The sequence below is a fragment of the Hypanus sabinus genome, chromosome 5, assembly GCF_030144855.1.
Source record: "Hypanus sabinus isolate sHypSab1 chromosome 5, sHypSab1.hap1, whole genome shotgun sequence".
In the NCBI taxonomy this organism is placed as follows: Eukaryota; Metazoa; Chordata; class Chondrichthyes; order Myliobatiformes; family Dasyatidae; genus Hypanus; species Hypanus sabinus.
In genome coordinates this window covers 155,977,447-156,002,024 of record NC_082710.1, presented here as the reverse complement: position 1 = coordinate 156,002,024, position 24,578 = coordinate 155,977,447, and the positions used below count along the sequence as shown (strand labels likewise).

The window sequence follows — 24,578 nt, the reverse complement described above, 5'->3', positions numbered from 1 at the left end:
TACATTTGGAGGAGAATTCGGTAAGGGAGATTTCTTTAGCTTCTTTATTGGGAGCTCCTCCTTTTTTGTTCTCCAGGATAGGTAGACAAGGTTTTATTCCTATTGTTAAACATACTTCAAAAAATTGGTTTCAGTTTCATAGATTTTTTGATTTAAATAACTTTGTACTCTCTTGTAATATACATTTTAACTTTTTCTTTAAACCATCAACTCCAGATAAGGCTTTTTTAATATGGAAAACTAAGGGAATAAAAACTTTTAGAGATTTGTTTTTAGAGGACTGTTTAATGTCTTCTTCGCAGCTAATGGCTAAATATGATATATCTAATGCACATTTTCATATACTTACAAGATAGGAATCTTTTATCTGATATTTACTGAATTACCCATTTGTTCATTTACCAAATATGATATATTCTATTTTGCAGCTTAAACCATTTCAAAAACGATTGATAGCTATTATATATAAACAGTTAACGAATGCATCTATGATGCCTAATGATAAGGTTAAACATGCTTGGGAAATGGAACTTCAGCATTTACTTTCGGATGATCAATGGAGTAAAATTTATTATTTAGTTAACAATTCCTCCATCTGCACACGTCACTCCCTAATTGAGTTTAAGATAGTACATATGTCAAAAGATAAACTAGTGCATTTTTTTCTAATATAAGCCCCACATGTGACAGATGCAACACTGAGGTGGCTACTTTAACTCATATGTTTTGGTCCTGTGCAAAGTTAAATAATTTTTGAAGGGATGATTTTAGAATGTTATCAAAAGTCGTAGATGTGGACTTACAACCTAATTCACTTACGGCAATTTTTGGGATTATTCCAAAGGAAACAGGAAGTGTTCCTGCTTCCACTCAACATGTGCTAGCCTTTTCAACTTTATGGGCTAGGAGAGCTATCTTGTTATATTGGAAAAATTCTAATCCACCTACTGTTCATCTTTGGCTCTCCTCCATTATGCCCTGTTTACGTTTGGAGAAAATTAGAAGTCAGACGTTTGACACATCTTTTAATTTTGGGCAAACCTGGCGACCTTTTATTCAATATTTTCATATAATCTAATTATTTTTCTTTCTCTTTTTTTAGGTAATTTTTTCTTTCTTTTTTTCCGTCTTTCTCCGCGAAGTTTCAGAACTGGACAGAAGGATGTTTTTTTCTCTCTTTTATAATTTTATCCTCAAATGGACTGCCCAGTCTCTTTTTTTTGTTTTAGGTTAGTTTACTGGGGGATTTTTTTCCCCTTTTTTATAAAAAGTTTCCAGACTATTTTTTTGTATGAATTTCCAAGAGGAGTTCTGGTTCTTTGGTTATACACAATAGCCTAATATTTCAATTATATAACTCTGACAGTATATATCCTTTTTGTTGTTTGTTCCTTTATTGCAATATGTATTTGATACAACTTCTCCTTTGATTTATAGCCATTCATTTTTGTTTTTAAAAATCAATAAAAAAAGATTGAAAATGAAAAGGGAAATGACAAACTACCTCTGGTAGCTCTCCAGAGCTTTCTCCCATCGACCTGAGATGCATGTCCTCTAGAATGAACCATTGCAACCGTGGGTGTTGGCTCTCCTGTCTATGCCTTTCTGAATCATATATACATCTATATGAATCACCTTTCATTCTCCTTCACTCCAAGAGAAAAGCACTAGTTCACTCAGCCTATCCTCACGAGACAGACGGCATTTTGGTAAATCTTCTCTGCACCCTCTCCAAAGTTTCTACATCCTTCCAAAATCACAACCAGACATAACCATAATACTTGATTTAATTTAATTCGAAGCAAGAGGCAGAGAGGGAAGAGGTAAAAGAAGCTCGGAGACAAGCTTTTTTTTAACATCAGGGCAAAGAGGCTAGACTGTGCAGGCGTTAAAGGTTTAAAAGAAAGACCACCATATCCAGCGGCCATTGTCATAGTGTCCATCATCAGAGTGAACTGAGGCAGAGTGGGACGTCTTTGGCTCAATCAGGCTTCGGCGAGAACAGGTAGAGGCGAGGTTGAATGGGGCAGACTATGCAAGCGTGTGAAAGTCGGCCTGAGAGATTGACGGGGGAATTTTAAAAAGCAAGCAGAGGCTGAGTACGAGCTTCACCCCAGGCGAGATAAGGCAGGGTAAGCTCCTTTAATTAATCTAAAGAGTTTAGGAATAGGTAATGGAGGCTGCAGTTAGGGCAGTTGAGTGCTCCGTTTGCAGTATGTGGGAAGTCAGGGCGAGCACAGCTGTCCCTGATGACTACACCTGCAAAAGGTGAATCCAGCTGCAGCTCCGGACAAACCGTATTAGGGAACTGGAGCTGGAGCTGGATGAACTTCTGATCATTCGGGAGGCAGAGGCAGAAATAGACAGGAGTCAGGAGACAGGTAGTTGGGTGACTGTCAGGAGAGGGAAGGGGAATAGACAGGAAGAGCAGAGCACCCCTGTAGCCGTTCCCATCATCAATAAGTATACCGTTTTGGAACCTGTTGTTTGGGATGACCTACCAGGGAGAGGTTGCAGTGGTTGCATCTCTGGCACCGAGACTGGACCCTCAGCTCAGAAGGGAAGGAGGGAAAAGTGGAGAGCAGTAGTGATAGGGGATTTGATATTTATGGGGACAGATAGGAGGTTCTGTGGAAGAGATCGAGAATCCTGGATGGTCTGTTGCCTCCCTGATGCCAGGCTCCACGATATCTCCGATCGAGTTCTTAGTTTTCTCAAGAGGGAGGGTGAGCAGGCAGATGTCATGTTCCATGTTGGGCCCAATGACATGGGTAGGAAGAGTGATGAGGTCCTGAAAGGTGAGTTTAGGGAGCTAGGTGCCAAGTTAAATGACAGGACCTGCAGGATAGCACTCTCAGGACTGCTACCAGTGCCACGTGCAGGTGGGTTCAGAAATAGTAAGATCGTGCAGATCAGCATGTGGCTAAAGACATGGTGCAGGAGGGAGGGCTTCAGATTTACAGATAATTGGGCAGTTTTCCAGGGAAGGTGGGACCTGTTCCGGCCAGACGGTTTACATCTGAACTGGAGGGGGACAAATATTCTTGCAGGTAGGTTTGCTAGAGAGCCTCCAGTGGATTTAAACTAGATACGAGGGGGGAGGGGAACCAGAGTGTGAGAACTGATGTATGGGAGAAGGATAAAAAAGAAGACAGTAAAGTTCTTTGTACTGTTAGAGATAAACAAAGAGGAAGAGGTGGAGAATTTCTTAAATGATTTATTTTAATGCTAGGCGCATTGTAAGAAAGATGGAAGAGCTTAGAGCATGGATCGATACCTGGAAATATGATGTTGTAGCTATTAGTGAAACATGGTTGCAGGAGGAGTGTGATTGGCAACTAAATATTCCTGGATTTTGTTGCTTCAGGTGTGATAGAATTGGAGGGACAAGAAGGGGAGGTTTTGAATTGCTTTTCAGAGAAAATATTACAACAGTCCTTTGGCAGCATAGATTAGGGGGTTCATCTAGGAAGGCCATTTGGGTGGAATTGAGGAATGGGAGAGGTGTATTAACACTTATAGGGGTGTATTATAGACCGCCTAATGGGGAGTGAGAATTGGAGAGGCAAATTTGCAAGGAGATAGCAGATATTTTTAGAAAACCCAGGGTTGTGCTTGTACGAGATTTTAATTTTCCACACATAGACTGGGAAGCCAATACTGTAAAAGGGATGGATGGTTTGGAGTTTGTAAAAAAGTGTGCAGGACAGTTTTTTGCAGCAATACATAGAGATACCAACAAGAGAAGGGGCAGTGTTAGATCTTCTGTTAGAGAATGAAATAGGTCAAATGACAGAGGTATGTGCTGGGGAGCGCTTTGGGTCCAGTGATCACAATGCCATTACTTTCAATTTAATTATGCAGAAGGAGAGGACTGGACCCAGGTTTGTGATTTTTTATTGGTGAAAGGCTAACTTTGAGGAGATGCAAAAGGATCTAGAAGGAGTGGATTGGGACAACTTGTTTTATGGGAAGGGTGTAATAGAGACATGGAGGTCATTTAAAGGTGAAATTTTGAGGGTACAGAATATTTAAGTTCCTGTTAGGTTGAAAGGAAAGGTTAACATTTTGAGAGAGCCATGGTTTTCAAGGGATATTGGAAACTTGGTTAGGAAAAATAGAGATATCTACAATAAATATAGGCATCATGGAGTAAATGAGGTGCTCAAGGAATATAAAGAATGTAAGAAGGATCTTAAGAAATTAGAAAAGCTAAAGGAAGATATGAGGTTGCTTTGGCAAGTAAGGTGAAAATAAATCCAAAGGGTTTCTACCATTATATTAATAGCAAAAGGATAGTGAGGAATAAAATTAGTCCCTTAGAGAATCAGAGTGGATTGCTATTTGTGGAGCTGAAAGAGATGGGAGAGATATTGAACAATTTCTTTTCTTCGGTATTCAATAAGGAGAAGGAAATTGAATTGTGTAAGGTAAGGGAAACAAGTAGGGAAGTTATGGAAACTATGGTGATTAAAGAGCAGGAAATACTGGCACTTTTGAGGAAAAGAAAAGTGGATAAATCTCCAGATCCTGACAGGATATTCCCTAGGACCTTGAGGGAAGTATGTGCAGAAATAACAGGAGCTCTGACAAAAATATTTCAAATGTCATAAGAAACGGGGATGGTGCCGCAGGATTGGCATATTGTTCACGTGGTTCCATTGCTTAAAAAGATTTCTAAGAGTAAACCTAGCAATTACAGGCCTGTCAGTGGTGGGTAAATTAATGGAAAATATACGAGATGGTATATATAATTATCTGAATAGACAGGGTCTGATTAGGAACAGTCAGCATGGATTTGTGCGTGGAAGGCCATGTCTGAAAAGTCTTATTGAATTTTTTGAAGAGGTTACGAGGAAAGTTGATGAGGGTAAAGCAGTGAATGTTGTCTATGTGGACTTCAGTAAGGCCTTTGACAAGATTCCACACAGAAGGTTAGTTAGGAAGATTCAATCGTTAGGTATTAATATTGAAGTAGTAAAATGGATTCAAGAGTGGCTAGATGGGAGATGTCAGAGAGTAGTGGTGGATAACTGTTTGTCAGGTTGGAGGCCGGACTATTGGTGTGCCTCAGGGATCTGTACTGAGTCCAATGTTGTTTGTCATATACATTAATGATCTGGATGATGGGGTGGTAAATTGGATTAGTAAGTATGCAGATGATACTAAGGTAGGTGGTGTTCTGGATAATGAAGTAGGTTTTCAAGGCTTGCAGAGAGATTTAGGCCAGTTAGAAGAGTGGGCTGAATGATGGCAGATGGAATTTAATGCTGACAAGTATGAGGTGCTACATTTTGGTAGGAATAATCATAATGGGACATACATGGTAAATGGTAGGACATTGAAGAATGCAGTAGAACAGAGTGATCTAGGAATAATGGTACATAGTTCCCTGAAGGTGGAATCTCATGTGGATAGGGTGGTGAAGAAACCTTTTGGTATGCTGGCCTTTATAAATCAGAGCATTGAGTACAGGAGTTGGGATGTAATGTTAAAATTGTACAAGGCATTGGTAAGGCTGAATTTTGAGTATTGTGGACAGTTCTGGTCGCCAAGTTATAGGAAAGATGTCAACAAAATAGACAGAGTACAGAAAAGATTTACTAGCATGTTATCTGGGTTTCAGCACCTCAGTTAAAGGGAAAGGTTGAACAAGTTAGGCCTTTATTCTTTGGAGCGTAGAAGGTTGAGGGGGGACGATAGAGGTATTTAAACTTATGAGGGAGATAGATAGTGTTGACGTGGATAGGCTTTTTTCCATTGAGAGTAGGGGAGATTGAAAGAAGAGGACATGAGTTGAGAGTTAGGGGGCAAAACTTTAAGGGTAACACGAGGGGGAATTTCTTTACTCAGAGAGTGGTAGCTGTGTAGCTTCCAGTAGAAGTGGTAGAGGCAGGTTCGGTATTGTAACTTAAATGAAAATTGGACAGGTACATGAACAGGAAAGGAATGGAGGGTTATGGGCTGAGTGTGGGCCAGTGGGACTAGGTGAGAGTAAGTGTTCAGCATGGACTAGAAGGGCCAAGATGGCCTGTTTCTGTGCTGTATTTGTTATATGGTTATATAGTTATACTCCAAGTGAGGTTCAAGCTGAATTTTACAGAGCTGCATCATTGCCTCATGGCTCTTGAATTCCATCCCAGGACTAATGAAAGCCAACACACCATACAGCATCTTAACCCTATCAGCTTGTATTACAACTTCGAGTGATCTATGGACTTGAACCCCAAGATCCTTATGTTCCTCCACACTGCTAAGAACCCTGTTATTCTTTTACTCCACCTTCAAGTTCGACCTTCCAAAGTGTATCACATTACATTTTTCCCAAATGGAACTCAGTCTGCAATTATCCACCATGTTCTGCACCTTGTCTGTATCCTGTTTTAACTTACAACAACCTTCTACACTATTTACAACATGTTCAACTTTGGTGTTAACTACAAATTTACTAAACCACACTTTCACCTCCTTATCCAAGTCATTTATAAATATCACTATGGCCAGGTTCCCAGAACAGATCCCTGTGGTACACCACTCATCACTGACCGGCAGGCAGAATACACTATCTACTACATCCTCCTGCTTTCCATCAGCATGCCAATTCCAAATCATCGCAGCCACGCCTCATAATCTTCAGAATTTGCCTACCACAGGGAAACGTGTCAAACACCTTACCAAAATCTATAAACACTGGACCCTCCAATCTACTTTCACCAGCTTGCCACCTTCTCAATTATGCTTCTACAACATAATCTGCCCCTCACAAAGCTATGCTGAATATCCTTAATAAAACAATTTTTCTCCAAAAGCTCATGAATCTCATCACATTGAATTCTCTCCAGAAGTTTATCTGGCACTAACGTAAGACAAACTGGTCTACAATTCCTCGGATTATCTCTATTACATTTTTTGAACAAGTTTTTTATTAAATGAATACTTAAGGAGGTGAATGGGCTGTTTAGACCGTGATAGTGTTAACTTCTGGATAGCTGTTAAATTGGAGGAATTCAGCTGTGATAGGGCTATTCTGACACATTCAGGATTTCTATCTTGGAGATGGTGTAAGAAGGGAAGCCCTGTAATGGCCAAAGTACTTTGTACTTACTCAGATGCTCCAGTTGAGTTGCTAGTCTGGAACTGAGAAATAAAGAAGCAGTAAGTTCCATTAAATGGCATTACTCAGCATTAGCTTTCCACATGGAGAGACAATCTTAAAGTAATGTAAAATATTTAAATGGAATTAAACCTTACTGCCATGATTAACCATTTCTGACACTAATTCTTGGTATTACTTTTGGTTTCATGTATATCCATAACTCTACCACAACACTCTGCTTCACAAGCATCTGCAACCCAGCTGTTGGAGAAATGACACTGTTCTTTGCTTTGAGATACCAAGGTCTACAATAAACTCAAAGTGTCAGCTAGCTTATGCATTATATGAGGAAGAAACATTTTCAGGTCATGGGTGAGAATAATGACTTAGTGGCTGCAGGAGGCATTTTGATATTCAAGACTGCCAACTCCAGCTTCATGGTACTAATCAGGCAATAATGTAGATAAGTAGTTCTGAACAGATTGCAGGACTGTTGCCATGGTCTCCAGAAGGGAAGATGAATTCAATGTTATTATTCATTTCAAAATGATTAGAATACAAAAGCAATAATGTTTTGCTGAGGCTGTATAACGTGCTGAGTATTGTGAGCAGTTTTGGGCCCGTTTTTTAAGAAAGGATGTGCTGAAATAAGAAAGGGTTCAGTAGAAATTCACAAGAATGAGGTCAGGAATTAAATGGTTATCATACAAGCAGCGATTGAAGGCTTTGGGTTGTTCTCAAAGGAATTCAGAAGAATGAGAAGTGATTTCATTGAACCATATTGAATGCTGAAAGGTCTAGAGTGGATGTGAAGAGGATGTTTCCTTTGGTATAGGGAGAGGTTGAGGGTCTGGAACCAGAGGGAATTTCCTCAAAATAGAGGGATGATATTTAAAACAGAGGTGAGGAGGAATTTATTTAGCCAGTGTGTGGTGAATCTCTGGTATCCTTTGCCACAGGCAGCTGTGGTGGGAAGGTCACTGGGTGCATTTAAGGTGATACATGGTTGATCAGTCAGGGCATAAAAGGTTATGGGGGAAGTCAAGAGAATAGGGTTGAGAGGGAAATGGATCAGCCATTCTGAAATAGGGAAACAGTCACTTTTGGACTGAGTGGCCCAGTTCTGCTGCTATATCTTATGATCTTACAAACTAACAAAAGCAAGTCTGCAAATATACCCTCACCATAGTACAGATGTCCAACTCTCTCTTGAAAACTCCTTGCTGTTTCAGGATTAGTAAAGCTCTGGAGACAAGGACAATAGCTGCAAACTACTTCCTCTACCATTATGTCTTCTCAGTAGTCCCATTGCCCAGCTCAGAAGAATGAATTTCTTTTAAAGTAAACATGAGGTTCTCAGGCAACCGAGAGACTTTGTACATGGAATCCCTCCCACATCTGCTCCTCTCACTGGGCCAAGACTATTAGAATGGCTACCAATAATCTTCTTCGAAATACCACCTCCTCTTTGGGCTTATCCTGCCCCATTGACACATGGCTGATCTCATTCAAATTTGATGAAATGAAGAATGGAGTTTCCTTTCTTCTACTGCCTGACTGGACCCCTTTGGTCCTAAGTGGTTCTCCTTGTGAAATGTGCCCTGAACTCCAATCTTTTGTCATAAGATGCAGATATCAGACCTGGTGTTCCATGGGGGCAGGTACAGTGGAATGTTCTGCCTCAGATGCAGGTGCTGGCTGAACTTTGTGTGCCTCAGAAAATTTCTCCTCTGGAGCAACAAGTTATTAAATGTGGCTCACTTCCCTGCCTCTGCACAGAAATCTGGAGAATACTGGCATCTGTTAGATGATCCTTTAACAACGTTCAAGCCTTCTGAATCCTCATTTGCACCAAGTCAGTCTCATGACTTCAGTGATTATACTTGCACCCTGTCGCACTCAAAATCTTTCTGCTGCTCCTGCCTTTTGGATCACTTTAAACGGGCCTCTTGGTCCTAGTTACAGGGATAGAAGCTGAGGTTAATGACCCATGATGGTCTGGCAGTATGCACCTTAAATCTCCATTCCCCAAGAAAATACCTGGTTGCACATTTTCATTCAATATTGATACTTCATCTGCAGGAACAGTTCTTCAGATGCGGAAATTTAACATTCCTTGAATTTTATATGGTGTATTACCAGTTCCTTTAATCATGGCTTTCTTATCTAAAGCAGAGCCCTTGTGTCTTCTCTGTTGTGATGTCTGTGTTAAATATTTGATTCTACATATCGTGAACCATATTCAAGTATTAATCCATAAATAGGCACCAATCACCTCTAAATATTGTGCTAAACTGTGAAGGAAACTGTGTTAATTACTATCATACACAAACCATTGACATTTTGCAGACAGTGATTTGGCACAATTTAGAAATTTGTGTGTGTGATAAATTACTACTTCCAGCTGTTAATTGGTCAGCTACCCTTTGCTACTGATGCCAGAGCACATTAAAAGTGTTTTTTTTTTTTTTGAAACAGGATCCCTCTACATAGAGGTGCCTGCGTACAGACAAAGCAACTGTTGTAATGAGTGAGGCTGAGAAATGGTGCAATCAAATGAGAACCAGCGGCGTTATCTGCACGTAGCATCTTCAAGTGTCTGGGGAAGCTCGCCTCATCACCCATTAATGTGTTACTTTCTCCTCTGGAAGTTCTTGTTCAGAACCTATTGCACAAAGTTGGCCAACTCTGATAGCCACCTACTCCTGACTGTCTTTACCAACAAGAGATGTTGAGTTAGTACAATATTATGGCCTCTTGTATGATTGTGAAGAAAAGTCAAGGAAGAAGATATGAGGGGGCATAATGGAGTGTTGTTCAAATTGTGCAGCTAACCTTTTCATAGCTACTGTCGGGCAGGAGGTATTAATGTCTAAGATTCCACACTACCACGTTCAAGAACAGCTAGTTTCCTTCAGCCAAGCAGTTCTTGAACCAACCCGCACAACCATAATCATTACAGTTTGTCAACACCATGATCACTTTGCACAAAAGTGGACTTTCTTTTGTTCTAATTGTCTTCTTCCTCATAAAAGTTGTGTTTAATTTATGTTTTTCTTGAGTATGTAATGCTTTTGCAAGAAAGTTTCTTATTGCACCTGTGTGTGCAATTACTTGTGCATGTGACGATAAAGTCTAATTTGACTACTCTAATAGCAGTCATGGATCTGCCCAAATGCCCCTAGCCTGCACATGACTCTTCTTTAAAAAAGCTCTCTTTAACCACATCTTTGAATCATATATTTTACGTGGACAAATATCAAATTTTGTTTTCTGATTTTCCACAACAGTTTATGACATTGAAGGCATGTTATAGTTAAGGTCTTTAGCTGATTATGGAAGCTATGAGGGGACAAATGATTGAGAGGAAAATACCAATATGTACTTCACTTTGATAAAACGTGGGAGGCAACAAAAACCTTTAAAGTGATCTTGCCTAGCAGTTAGAAGCACACATAAGTGTTTCAACAGTTGAAATAAGGTGGGAGCAGCATCAGGCAATTTTGCAGAGGTGTTTTATTGCAGATGAACTTCTGACCACAAAGCTACATGTTCACAGTTGATACTATATGCTTGCTAAAAAGTCCCATTTGTGTTTCATTAGATGAGTTGTGGGAATCTTTTTTGTCTGCCAACCACTAACTATTTTTCTCAGCAACAAGATGGAGCTCAACATTGTGTCTGGAGTATTATACTTCAAATCTTCTCCATTCCAAATGTCCTGCAGATAGTGTTCTGGTATCACTTCCACTATTATGCATCTGAACAGTTGAAACAAATTCTGATGAAACATTTTATGGACTATCTTTTAAAAATACAGGTTATCCATTTCCTTTATGTCTGCATTAAGTCACTTTTTAAATTTTTAATTTGGTACTAATCTATCCATTTGTGGCTCTGTGTGTTGCTTTCACTGTTTAATGGTATACATTTAAATTATGGTGTGAACTCCATTTGCATGGAATATACAAGACTAAATAGACTATTGTTAATAAATGTATCTCCTCTTCCCTTTTTTAAACAAAGATACTCTATTGGTTTCTTTCTGACTGAGCAGAAGTTGCAGGGAGACCCATCGTCGATGACAATATCTCATAATTAACCACTGAGAGCCATTTGATTGCTTTGTTGATGCTGGTTCATTGGTAGATCTCTATGAAATCCACTCAATATCCATGCAAAGGCTCTATATTTCCAACCACATACTTACTTGTGGCTTTTCAAAACTTCAATTATATAGAAACATAGAAAACCCACAGCACACTACAGGCCCTCCAGCCCATGAAGTTGTGCCGAACATGTCCCTATCTTAGAAATTAATAGGGTTATCCATAACTCCTACCTATTACAATCTGATAATCAATGTAGATCACAAAGAACAGAAGTCTGGGGAGCATTATTGTGAAGTTCTCTGCAATCTGAAAAAATCATTGCTCACCACTACTGTATCTCTTCAGTCAATTATAACAATGTCTTCATCATCAAATACATGGCCCCCAATAATACTTAACACTTCTTCAAAGATCTCAATCAAGATAGTAAACTATAAGTTACTATGAATAAATCTGCACTGTATTTTAGCTGCTGGCCTATACATCATTAATTTCAATCAATTTTGACTCATTTTATTGTTTTTAACTATTTATTTACCACTGATAAAAGTGTAACTGACTTGTTAATGGCAAATTTAATCACTCTTCCCTTTTTTAGGAGACTTTTAGAACTTCAAACACTCCAGTACACCAACATTCCATCAAGGAGGCTTGAAAGGCAAGAACGACTTGTTATGAGCAGGCCAGTTGAACTATTATCAGTGGTGAACAAACAGAGGATTGAAAGACCATAACTCATCCTGAACATCCTGAACATCCTGTCTCATCCTGAATAGGGGATACTTCTTCAAACCCACCACTTTAAATTACATTCTTTTTATGCATCCCATCTCCTGCACCAAGAAACATCATTATTATAATCTGCTTTCCCTTAATTATTTCCAATCACCCTGAAAGATCTGTGTGGATTCCCTTTCATGACTTCACATACAACTCAGTATTTGAATCCTCTACTCCTCTTTGCATAGACAAGCCACATTCAATTTTATTAATTTTTAAAATTTATTTTAATTAGATACATAGCATGGAACAGGGAATTCCGGCTCAACGAGCTGCACCATCCAGCAACCCACCCACCCTAGCCTAATCATAGGATGAGTTACAATGATCAATTAACCTACTAACTGGTATGCCTTTGGAACATGGAAGGAAACTGGAGCAGCTGGGGAAACTCGTATGCTCACAGGAAGGACATATATACTTCTTATAGGTAGTGTCAGAATTGAACTCCAAACTCCAATACCCCTTGATGTAATAGCATCTCACTAACCACTACACTACCATTGAGCTCAAATAGTATAATTATTGTTGTATTTTCCAATTGTTTTATTCTAGTCCAGATGGGTCAGACCACTTCTAATCAAAGAGCACAATACAGCAGACCTGAAGAACTGATACAAACACATAAAAGCTCAGTGAAACATACCCCTGTGGCATACCGCTAACCAGTACTAGACACTGCAAACATATTCAATGCAAAAGTTATCTTTTTCACCTTTTGCAATTTACTTTCCACCCTTGCATTTTACGTCATTAGTACACAAGTCTACATGAAAACGTTTGAAGTTCCCCTATAGCTAGTATATCGGGTACATTCTCACTTGCTATTTTCTCAGTTATTTTGTGGGCTGACATCAGTTGAGTTTTACACGGCTCAGATGAACTCCAAGCAGAAACTGGAAATAAAGATAAGATCTGCTGCCTGCTGAATGCAGCAACATCTGTAGCATGTGGTTACTTGACCAACAAAGAATTAAACATCTAATACATGACTGAGTTAGCTATTAGCAATTTGTAACAATCAGATTGTTTGCATAATAAACCATTCCTTGTGCCCAGTATATTGAAAAAATACAAATATTATGTTCTTCACAATTAATTGCAGTTTCATGTGTGTAAAGAATTACAATGCACCTTAATTATATGACAATAAATTTGATCTAATTATTTTAAAAATAATTTGAATCATTTTATTATCCATATTATACTTTGTTAAGAAAGAACATTTCAAACTAAGCATGATTTCTAATGGCACAGATTAGAACATATTTGTAACAAATATTGAACCAATACCAGATGAGCAGCAACATATTGTATATACAGAAGCCTATTGTGTCTCATTGATGAGCGTAATGCTGATAATAGAGTTAGACATGTTGTTAATAACTGAAAAGGAAATATTCTACTTTTGGTCATTTTTCTCTAAGTACAGTGACCGGTGAAGATTTCCTCAGATTGTTTTGAAATTTTCTCAAGCTAATTTAACACCTGAAGATTATTTTTAAATGTGCTTCATCCCTTCTTACCACTTATGATACAGAAATGTCATTGTCTCTCAGATGTGAAAACTACATGTTTCAGCAAGTCTTCAATGCCTACCTTTTAAGGAAAAAAAGACGAGTCCTGTTGCTTATTTACATGCATTACTATTGATAAAAGTGTAACAGACAGAATGAAATAAATGATACATTTTAGAAAAACTGTTCCAAATTATTAATATTAATCCTTAAAAGATAATTGAAAATATCATTTCTAATAGTATTGTTATTGTAACTATTTACCAGAAAATACTGATGTGTACTTCCTGTCTGCAAGGATTTCAAAACGTATTATATGTCCCGTGTTCTCGCAACTGTCTAGCTGGCACCAAGCTGGAGTGAGACATTTCCTTGAAAATATCTTACTGCTCTTGGGTTGTAAAAAAATAATTTGTTGCTTCATTTTGCAGTAAAGAAAGTCATTATATATCTTTTTATTTTATGTGTGGTTTAAAGAATTGAGGGATAGCCCTGCATGCCATCAGAATTTTAGCATGTGCCCGCTTATCTCCTGCAGTACTATTCTTCACCAGCCTGTACAGGTCTATTTGACCTCCAAGAGCGTATTTCCAACTGATCAATCAGCTGTCAATGTAGCATCAATTACTGATAAAATGCATGTCTCTTTCAAGGAAAGTGTTCTGTTTGTCTAAGGATATAAATATGATATCAAGCACAAAACCCTGCAACCTCACCAGTCTGTGCTATTGTTTCCATTCTACTGCAGCCATCTTCTGTTTTCAATCCTGTCAATATCTAAAGTGTAGCCCCTTCTCCTTTCTCGTTCATATACTATTCTAAAACTATACAAGGGTAACGTCACCTTGAATCTGTCCTGTTTACCCTATCGGACTGTATGTTTCTGTGAGAATATAAAGAAGGCCTTGTCAACCCAAACTCTCCTCATTTGGCAATCTTACCATTTGAAATCATCTGTTTTGCTCCCTCAATAGTAATAAATAATAATTTGGCCAAGGGGAAAATTAGTTAAGTAGACCTTACTCACAAGTACATGAACATTCATTTACAAAATAAGCATTTGCAGTGGAAATAATTTGCAATGACGGAGAAAGTCCAGGAACTCATGATTCTTAACAACTTGAATGGGAAACCTCAGGCCAAAACATTATTTAACTCTGCTCTATCAAGGCTAACAAAAAAGTGAAGCAAATCATTAAGTAATCTGTACAGAACAGGAAATCACAGTAAACTGCAGTATTTTATTACAGTTTAACAATGAAGAGTGTCAACAATGATTTACTTTATAACTAATGATTTCCAGTTATCTATGCCTGTAATGCATGTGAGAACCTCAATCGCTTTAGATGTTCACATATATTTTTGGTCAGTTACCTTTGCATTAACACAGATTAGACAAGATGTATTTTCTCATTCCTTCAATCATAATTTTAAAACTATTTGTTTAAAATATCTGTAATAAACACCAACACTTACTTGAATACAAGTGCAGTATATTTTCTGGGTCAACTGTTTCAGGCCAAATCCTAACCACAGGTGGTGTTTTTAAGTCACAGGAGAACAGAACATAGAACAAAAGAGCATAGTATAGGCCCCTCAGCCTACAATTTTGAGCTGACATTATTACTTACTTCAAGATCAGTTTCACCCTTCCCTCCCAAATAGCCATTTTTCTTTCACCCATATGCTTATCTGAAAGTGTCCTATATGTCTCTAATGTATCTGTATCTACAATAATGTCTGGCAGTACTTACCACTCTGCCTAGAAAGAAACTAGCTCTGATATCCCCCTGTACTTTCTTCCACTCAGACTTGTAATAGTCATTAGCATTCTGGGAAGGGGCACTGGCTGTCCACTCTATTTATGCCGCTTATCATACTATGCACCTCTATCAAGTCACCTCTCATCCTCCTTTACTCCAATTAGAAAGCCTGATCTCACTCAAACTTATTCACAAGACATGTCTCTACCCCAGGCCACATCCTGGCAAATCTCCTCCACATTCTCTGTAAAGCTTTCACATCCTTCCTACAATGTGGTGAACAGAACTCCACATAATACTCCAAGTTAGGTCTGATCAGACATTGATAGAGCTGCAACATTTCCTCGTGTCTCTTGAACTCAATCGTCTGAACAATAAATGCCAGTATACCACACAACTTCTTAACCATTCTATCAACTAATGCAGCAACCTTGAGAAATCTATGGGTTTGGACTGCAAGATCCCTCTGTTCCTCCACAGTGCTAAGAACTCGCTATTGTCCTTGTATTCTGCAATCAAGTACAACCTTCCAAAATTTATCACTTGTCACATTTCTGGATTGAATTGCACCTCCCACTTCTCAGCCCAGTTCTGCATCCTGACAATGTCCTCTGAGAGCATTCTGCATTATCTGCCACTCTGCAACCCTTGTGTCATATGCTAAATCACCAACTCACCCTTCTTCCTCAACCCAGTCATTTCTAAAATTCACAAAGAGCAAGGCCCCAGAACACACGTCATCATGTACTTCAAGGCAGAATATGTTTAACCTACTACCACTCCCTGCCATCTGTAGGCAAACAAATTCCAACCCCACAGATCCAGGTTTCCTTGCATTCCATGCCTCATGACATTCATACTGTGCTTACATGGGATCCCCTTGTCAAATACTTACTGATAACCAAATACACTACAAACATCGCTTTACCTTCTTCAAATTTGTTTTGTCATACTTATTATCCTCAAGCTATTTTGTCACAGCATTGCCCCATGTTCCAAAATAATTAGTCTTGCTAAAATGGTCTTTAGTGTCACCTGCAAACATACTCATTTAGACAATACCATAAGACATAGGAACAGAACTAGGCCACTTAGCCCATTGAGTATTCTCTGCCATCCCACCATGGCTGATTTATTATCCCTCTCAACCTCATTCTCACACCTTCTCCCTGCAACCTTTGATGTCTTAACTAAAAATCAAACTATCCACTTTAAATATACTAAATAACTTGTCCTCCACGGCTGCCCATTGGCAATAAATTCCACAAAATCATGACCATCTGGCTGAAGAAAACTGGCATCACATCAGTCTAAGTAGATGTCTCTCTAGGCTGAGGCTGTTTCCCCCTAGTCCTAGGCTCAGCAACTATAGGAAACATCTGTCCCACATCCATTCTATCCAAACCTTCCAATATTCAATAGGTTTCAATGAGATCACACTCCACACCCATTCTGCTACACTCCACCAATTCCATCATACGAATCATTCACATAACATGAAAAGAAGTGTTTCCAACACCAGTCACTGCAGATCACCACGAGTCATGAGAAGCCAATCAGAGAAGTTCCACTTTATCCCACATATTGCCAACCATCTGCGAGTCAATCTTCTATACATGCTAGTATCATTTGCTGTAATACCATGGGCTCTAATCTTGTTAAGCAGCCTCATGTACGGTACCTTAAAGGCCTTCTGAAAATCCATGTAAGCAATATCCACTGACTCTCCTTTGTCTATTTTGCTTGCTATTTCCTCAAAGAATTCCAACAGAATTCAGGCAAGGTTTACCCCTTGCAGAAATCATGCTGACTTTGGCCTATTTTATCATGTGCCTCCAAATAATACAAAACCTCATCCTTAATAATGGACAAACACGAGGAAATCTGCAGATGCTGGAAATTCAAGCAACACACACAAAATGCTGGTGAAACACAGCAGGCCAGGCAGCATCCACAGGGAGAAGTACAGTTGACGTTTTGGGCCGAGACCCTTCGTCAGGACTGATAAGGTCCTTAATAATGGACTCCAACATCTTCCCAACCACTGTAGTCAGTCTAACTGGCCTATAATTTCATTTGTTCTCCCTTCCTCCCTTCTTTAAGTGTGAAGTGATATTTGCATTTCTCCAGTCCTCTGGAATCATTACAGAACAAGTCCGACACTCTCTTCAGCTATCACTTTAAGAACCTGGGGTGAAGTCATTCTGGTCAGGGTGACTTATCTACCTTCTGACTTTCCAACTTCCTAACCACTTTCTCCTTAGTAATGTCGACTGCACTCAAGTCTGCCCCATGACACTCAAGTTCCTGGCATACTGTCGCTGTCTGCCATAGTGAAGAGTGACACAAAATACTTACTGTTAATCCACCATTTTTTGTCTCAGATCACTGAGCCTCTGCAGCTTCATTTTCAAGTGAATATCCACTTTTCTTTCCCTTTTACTCTTTGTATATCTGAAAAATTAGTTTGCTATCCTTTTATATTATTAGCTAGCTTCATATTTCATCACCTCTCTCCTAATGGCTTTTTAATTTGCCTTCTGTTTGTTTTTCAAGGCTTCACACTAATTTTTGCTCTACTATATGCCCTCACTTTTGCTTTTGTACTGTCTTTGACTTCCCTTGTCAGCCAAGGTTGCATCAATTCTCCCTGTAGAATACTTCATCTTTGAGATGTATCTATCCTGCACATTCTGAATTGCTAGTGTCGTACACAGGGATCATATGAGGAGCATGTGATGGGCTTTGGCCTGCACTCATGGTGATTTGAAGAATTAGTGGGAGAAGGGGAAATCTCACTGGAACCTATCAAATACCTGAAGGCCTAGCATGAACATGGCGAAGATTGATCCATGCATGGGACAGTCTAAGGGCAGAGGGCTCAACATCAGAATAGAGGGATATCAGTTTGTAACAGAAACAAGGAATAGGAACATGGTGAATCTATGGAATTCATTGCCACAGGTGGCTGTGGAGCCAGGTCATTGTGTGCATTTAAGAAAGAGATTGATATATTCTTGATTAGTCATAATGTGAACAGTTACAAGAAGACAGGAGAATTTGGTTGAAGGAGAATAAATAAGCCACGATGAAATGACATAGCAGACTCATTGGATTGAATGGTCCAATTCTGCCTATATCTCTTTTGATTTTATGCTCTATGTCCCTTTCCAATTAGCTTTCACCAGCACCTCACTAATGCCTCTGTAATTCCCTTTACCCCACTCTAATACTGATACATTATCTCCCCCTCAAGCTGCAAAGTGAATTGAATCATATTATAATCACTTTTTCCTAAGGGTTCCAGAAACCAGAATTGCCCTTCCCCTGATGGGTTCAACATCAAGCTGCTGCAAAAAGCCAACTCAAGTATTCTACAAATTCACTCATGGAATCCAATCCACCTGCATATGGAAGCCCTTCATAACTATTGTAACATTGCCCTTTTCACATGTCTTTTCCATCTCCCTTTGTAATGTGTATCCCACATCCCAGCTGCTATTTAGAGGCCATCAGGGTCTTTTTACCCTTGCAGCTTCTTAACACTACCCATAAGGATTCTAGATCCTTGATCTTATCTCATGTCTCACTAAAGATTTGATTTTTTTTTAAAACAAAACCATCCTACCCACTCTGCCTAACTGCTTACCTGCCTTTCAGTTTGATACAAAGTGTTTCCTTCAGTGTTTCACTCAAAATTATAGTCTTCTTTCAGCCATGATTCAGTCATGCCCATAATGAGGTACCTGCTAATCTCTAATTGCATTACAGCATCATCTACCTGATTCCATATATTGTACACATTCAGAAATAATTCCTTCAGCCCTGTAGCCATCAATCTTTTTGATTTTACCCCATCATGTTACACAAACTCATCCTACCGACTGCAATTTTGCCCTACCATCCTTCCTCAGTCCTACTACAATCTGCACTGACTTGCATACCAACTGCCTCACCTTCAGCCCTCTCCCTCCAGTTCCCATACATCTGCCAAAATTGTTTAAATCCTTCCCAATAGCTCTAGAAAACCTGCCCATGAGGATATTGGTCTCCTTCAGGTTCAGGTGTAACTCGTTCTTTTTGTTCAGGTTATACCTTCCTCAACAGAGATCCCAATTATTCAGAAATCTGAAATCCTGTCCCCTGCTCCAATTCCTCAGCCACACATTCCTCAGATAAATCGTCGTATTCTTTCCTTCATTGGCACAAGGCACAAGCAGAAATCCATAGATTCCTACCCTGGTGATCCTACTTCCCAGCTTCCCAACTAACTCCTTATACTCTCTCTTCAGGGCCTCCTCAATTTTCATACCTGTGCCATTAGAACCAATATTAAGCACAACTTCTCACTCTAGCTCCTATATATCACCTCCTCATTCTCCTGACTGAGCCAAAAACAATTGAACTGCAGCTCCAGTTCCTTGACACAGTCTCTAAGGAGTTGCAACTTGGTGCACATCTGTACTGATGTAGTTATCAGGGAGACTAGAGGACTGCCAAAGTACCCACATCTCACACAAGCAATGTACTATAAAATATGGACCTGCTTAAAGTGTATTACTAACAGGGAAAAACAACAGAAATGTATTTATACCCTGCTTCTTTGTTTGCTTATACCTGTTTTCGATAAAGCTGTTGAATCAAAGCTGAACCACTCTAACACTGCCCAACTCAAACAATAGCTGCTCCAGCAATTTCTTCAAAGCTTAATCTCATTTTGTTTCTATTTCTATTTCACATATCTCTAACTCAACAAGTCTGAAACTCTGCTTTTCACTTTATCTCTAATCACTTCTGGAGGACAGTTCATTGAACTGGTTAAAAAAAAGGTTCAAGGATTCATTTTATTGTCAAAGTATGCACATACAATACAACTCCAATATTAGTCTTTTCCAGATAGCCATGAAATACAGAATATGATGGTAGTCATTGCAAGAAAAGATACCAGTGCCACTCCTCCCTCCACATGAAAAGAACAGGAAATAAAACTCGCAAAGTCCAACCCTTTCCCCAAACCCTCCCTCATATGAAAACCCAAAAGAACACCTACCTGGAACATCAAAACCTCCAAATCATGAACTCCGCCCTCACAAAAAAACTACAACAAAATCAAATCCCCAAACCCCTCCCACACAAATAAAAAAGTGTCAACAGCACCAAACACCCCCTAGCTCCTCTCTCCCACACAAAAAAAACTAACATATCACCCACATACAAACAAAACATCAAACCCCAGATCTCCAAATCCTCCCCCACATAAAACCCAGCACATCATCCATCCAGAACCCCAACCCACAAATTGGGAACAAGAACAAAAACACAGAAAACTGAATGAAAGTAATATAAACTACAGACGAATAATCACATAAATCTCAGAATTTCATAAACATCCTACTGGCAGAATCAAGGATGCCTGCAGTCTTCTGACCGCCCCACACTGCCTTCCAAATGTGGTAATAAGTGTACAAAGCAAATTGCATACATTTATACTTTCTATATCCCTGTGATAGGGACCGCATAGCAGGTTCAGCACAAAAGTTAAAACAGTTAGAGAGGAAGAATTACAATAAGTATCAATCTGTGTGAAGTACAACAAGCAGCAAGCTGGAATTAAGGTCTAATATATTCAGTTGCTAGGAAAATGAAAAGTTTGGAAATAGTTCAGAACCAAACCTGCAAGCTTGTAAAACAATACTACCAGTACATCATTTGACTTACCTGATGATCCAGTGTGCTACTGAGCTTTCCTGCTTGTTCCTGGGCTTGTTTGCAACCTGAGGAGGAAAACTTTTGGTATGCATCAGTTAGTCGTTGGCCTTGTTTCAAACATAGTTATCATCAATGCTTGCTCATTATGATAATTGTATATTTAAGAAAAACAAACTGGCTGCACACCCGCACAGTTTGAAAGAAAGAATGAACTACTGATAGATACATCACTAGTGGGATTTATCAGTTAGGATTGAAAATATTAGCATAACTGCTTATCTAAAAAATGGAGAGAGTTTGCCAGGGAGGAATCTTTAAAGGATGTGTCTGACATCTGTGAATGCTTGTACTTAAGAGAATATCTCCAATAAAAGTATTCTTATTTAGCTTGCTTCAGTAGGCTCACTGCAAAGTATGTAAATTCTTGTAACTTTGAATAGGTGTTTTCTCTTAAGATGTGGCAGAGGTCATCGGCAGTGGCAGTTTGGAATGATACAAATGCTGGCAGGACAAAAGTGACGGTGTACTCTGACCTCCAGGGCCAAACCAGTCAAGGCACATACCAGGTTGTATTCAAGTTTGGATGGGGGGGGGGGGTGGTTCACAGACCTTACTAACCACAACGAATGAGGTTTGACCACTGACCTTTAAAAAGCAGAGTCCTCAGGGAGAATTTATTATTCTACAAGTCTCTACAAAACCTGTTAAATTTCCAGCCACAAAGATCTTGCAGTTAGCTTAATTTAAGTTTTAGGCCTAACAAGTGATAGGAAGAATCAAACACCAACACAGAAATGAGACAAGTATCTTGGCAGCTGCTCAGAAATTCCAAAGACATGTTTGTGTTTATAGGCACCAAGTTAAGCTCACTTTTGAATTACTGCATTTTCACTCTGCAGTTATGTGTGCAAAATTATATATTGAGGGACTTTTTAAAAAGACATTTGAATCTTTTTAAGAATGTTGCAAATCTGAAAGAATTGACCATCTATGGAGAGTGACAAAGGTTAATGTTTTGGATTAATAGTTTCTTGTCAGGGGTTTTTCTACAGAACAGAGTTATCTGGAAAGAAAGCAAAAGGATCAGAGGTAATCCTTGGATAACAACAGCAAATGGGCTTAGACTCAAAAGGTAGAAGTTTTGAGAGATTTCAGAAATAACTAATGATTGTTCACTGTGCAACTCTATTCTGAGCTTGCAAGCTCCCAACAGTTGGCCCTTAGCCGGTGTCTGTTTGGTTGCTGTACCCAGAAAAAACTCCCCAGAATTGCTTCATTCTGAGCAATGCATGGCAGGAAGATTTAACAACAATGGCCGGCTCATCAAGGTGGCATTTTTGTTAAGTGGACCAGTGCACCTACGGCACATGTCCTGTTGTACGAAGGCAGACAAAGTGAAGTGATTTAACAATCTGATGTTTGAGGAAGTCTGGATCAAAGGAGCATTGCTTTGAAAATTGAACAGGGCCTTTCAGGACTGTTTACAAAAGGCACATTTTCCAACGACAGAGTATTAGAAGCCTATAAGCCACTCCCCTCAGACATTGAGGTTGGGTCAAGTAAGATTTTAAAACTAGAATAACTACATGCAATTAAGGCACAGGTGGAAATGGCGAAGGAGTATCACCTCTCACCTAATGGAAACACAGTCCTTCCTCAAGATATGATATGGGATTATATACCACTAAGGCAGATTCAGACAAATCTGTTCATGCTGGTGCTGATGCTGTATTTCCTATTAGACCTCAAGGTTTAGAAACAGAATTATGTTATTTGGCCAATTAGTCTGTTCCACCATGTCATCATGCTGATCCATTTCTCTCTCGGCCCCAATCCCCATATCCCTTCATGCCTTGACTACTAAAGAATCTATCAGCTTCTGCCTTAAATATAACCAAAGACGGCCTCCATAATCACCACTCTGTAGCTGAAGATATTCCTTCTCATCTCAGTTTGAAATGGACGTCTCTCTATTCTGAGATGAGTCCTTTGGCTTCAACTCTCCTACCATAGGAAACACCCTCTCCATTGAGCTCTTTCAATGTTCGATAGGTTTGAATGAGATTCCCCTCATTCTTCTGAATTCCAGTGAGTGCAGGCCCACACTCTGCACTCTCCACATATTATAAGCCTTTCAATCTTCGAATAATTTTTGTGAACCTCCTTTGAACTGTCTCCAATGTCAGCAAGTATTTTCTTCATCAAGAGGCCCAAAATTGCTCACAATAGTCCATATTACATCCATACTTCTATGTTCCTGTCCTCTTGAAATGATTGCTAACATTGCATTTGCTTTCCTCACCACTGTCTCAACCTGCAAATTAATCTTTATGAAATACTGCCTGAGGGCTCCCAAGTCCTCCTTCACTTCATATTTTTTTGAATTTTCTCTCCATTTAGAAATTAGTCTACACTGATTTCTTCTACTGAAGTGCATGATCATACAATTCCCGACACTGTATTCCATCTGCCACTTCATTGTCCATTCTCCTAATCTGTCTTTCTGTAGCCGCTGCTTCCTGAGCACCACCTGCCCCTCCATCTACCTCTGTACTGTCCACAAACTTGGCCACAAAGCCATCAATTTGGTCATCAAAATCAATGATGTACAATAAGAAGCAGTTCCAAAACAGTCCTTTGTGGAACACCACTAGTCACTGGCAGCCAATCAGAAAAGGCTCCCTTTATTCCCATTCTTTGTCTCCAGCCAATCAATCAATGCTCTATCCATGCAAGTATCTTTCTAATAATAACAGCAGCTCTTAACTTTTCCTATCTTCTCTCAATAAAATTGATGTTCTCAGTGGTTGTTTAAATACCAATTCCCAGCTGCATGGCACATCTGGAGTATTGGTTGAAAGCTTAGCAAGTAGAAACAAACTGAGCTTTATCATAAATCCATGCAAGCACTTCAAAAGTTGTGAGTATATACTTACAATATACAAACCAGTTAATATGTTTTCCTGGAACACCTTGGAACTGCTGACATGGCAGCGGGGCTGAGTAGGTATGTCGTGTCAATGGAAGTACACCTACCAGCAGTAAGTTAAATCTTTCTCTATAGTGTTAAACTGTATTGTTTATTTAGTTAAACATCAGTAGCAATCCCGCACTTTCCTAGTGATCTCTAACTCCTCTGTCAATCTCCATGTAAACTTCCTTGACTAAAGAAATCAATCTCAACTAATTAAAATTATAGTGCTGAGCAGGTCAGGCAGCATCAATTGAGCAAGAAAACTAGTTTACAATTTCAGTTGGATAACATTTTATCGGAGGCTAGTCAACTTTAAAATTAACTCTGTTTTGTTCTCCACATGAAATACACTGCCTGACTTTAAAAGAGCTTGTAGTATTTTTGGACCTTATTTTGCTTTATCAGCATTTGCAGTATTTGGGTTTTGTAAGCAGAGTGTTAGCTGAGAGACCGTGGCTTGAGTGAGTGAAGGGCAGGTAAACAGATGCCGAGTTCATAAGCAGCCAGAATTGGAAACTAATAAAATATGGTGGTTTCCTTGTGGTTAGACAATTGATTGGCCAGAAGGAATCAACCCAAAATAGACCAATATCTTCCATAAAGCATTTAATTCCAGAACATAAATGC

General features: G+C 39.2%; 1 long non-coding RNA gene across 1 annotated transcript in view; it reads right to left on the bottom strand.

The window, feature by feature from the left end:
• Nucleotides 1-24,578, bottom strand: part of LOC132393799 (uncharacterized) — a 42,612-nt gene that overhangs the window by 12,210 nt on the left and 5,824 nt on the right. The window contains exon 2 of the long non-coding RNA XR_009512083.1: nucleotides 20,987-21,042. This is a non-coding gene — a long non-coding RNA (uncharacterized LOC132393799). The remainder of the gene's footprint in view (nucleotides 1-20,986; nucleotides 21,043-24,578) is intronic.